This window comes from Zea mays, chromosome 9, assembly GCF_902167145.1.
Source record: "Zea mays cultivar B73 chromosome 9, Zm-B73-REFERENCE-NAM-5.0, whole genome shotgun sequence".
Lineage (NCBI taxonomy): Eukaryota > Viridiplantae > Streptophyta > Magnoliopsida > Poales > Poaceae > Zea > Zea mays.
The window spans coordinates 99,082,651-99,084,056 of NC_050104.1; the positions used below are offsets into that span (position 1 = coordinate 99,082,651).

The following is a 1,406-nucleotide window of genomic DNA, read 5'->3' on the forward strand; positions in this document are numbered from 1 at the left end:
CCACCTTTGCGTTAAATGCTCCTGCAACTCGGTCAGTTGGTGCGGCGATTTAGTCAGGGTTGCTTCTTAGCGAAGCCAAGGCCTCGGGCGAGCCGGAGATGCGTCCGCCGTTAAAAAGGGGGGCCTTGGGCGAGACGGAAGTCCCTCGAGGTCGGCTGCCCTTGGCCGAGGCTAGGCTCGGGCGAAGCGTGATCGAGTCACTCGTATGGACTGATCCCTGACTTAATCGCACCCATCAGGCCTCTGCAGCTTTATGCTGATGGGGGTTACCAGCTGAGAATTAGGCGTCTTGAGGGTACCCCTAATTATGGTCCCCGACAATATCTGCCGCATTAGGTGCACTGAGATAGTAAGGCCCAAACGCGGTTTGGATGGTTGTGTAAAAGTGTTTCAATGCCTCATGAGCAGTAGATTCACCAATGCGTACATATTCATTGACCGCATCAGCAGGAATACCATAAGCAAGGATGCGAATAGTAGCAACAACTTTCTGCATAGCAGAAAGACCTATCTCACCGGCACAGTTTGGGCGCTGAATAAAGTATGGATCGACTTATTGCACAACATCAACCAGGCGCTCAAATACATGGCGACGCATGCAGAACCTACCATATAATAAATGTGTGTCACTGTAAGGCTCGGTCAAGTTAAGTATATGTCAAAATGAATGTGTGCATGAAATATATGAAATACCTCCTATGGAATTGAGCATCTGTGTACACGGGTTGGGCTCCAAAGTAGTCCGCTCGGATTCTTGCATCGCCGCTCATGTGCTCACGCTGAATCCGAACACGCCCAGGAATGGAACTACTGTGACGACGCTCATTGCGTGCACGACGCCTCCTAAGATGCAGGTATGTCGCCATCTGCATCTCTTCTTCTTCCTCTTCCATTTCTTCCATCATCCTAACAAGAAAATTGGATTCTAAGTACGGGTTCATTGTTGTGGAGATTTGAAAGAGAAGTGTGAGTGAAGTATTGAAGCATGAGTGCTTATTTATAAAACGAGTAGGCTTCGGATACAAGCCATCCTGGTGGCGTGCAGATGAAGCTTGTCGATGGCTTGTTGAAGAAGTGTTGTGGCTTACGATGGAAGCTAGTAAATCTGGAAACATATTTTTATACCAATAAAATATTATGCAACATTTTATCGACAACAATTACACACAATATCACATCAAATGTTAATTAATATTTACAATTCGAAATTATTAATCAAGCATTATTTCAGAGATTATTATTTGCAAATTAATTAAATACACTATTTTGTGCATCCTTTGTATTGCGTGAAATGGGAACAAAACAAAGAAAACAGAAAAATAAATGGAAAAAGGAAATCTGTTAACACTGTAGCTTTAGGGACCAAATTTAGGGGACGCTGCTGAAGACTGGGAAGATATAAAGGA

The 1,406-nt window shown here is 44.4% G+C and overlaps 1 long non-coding RNA gene across 1 annotated transcript; it reads right to left on the minus strand.

Moving 5' to 3' along the window:
* Positions 1-375: 375 nt before the first annotated feature.
* On the minus strand, positions 376-1,003 carry LOC118473369 (uncharacterized). Its single transcript, XR_004852709.1, has 2 exons — positions 694-1,003; positions 376-605 (listed from the first exon to the last, which is right to left on the minus strand). It is a non-coding gene; the product is annotated as an uncharacterized lncRNA (long non-coding RNA).
* Between the last annotated feature and the right edge of the window lie 403 nt (positions 1,004-1,406).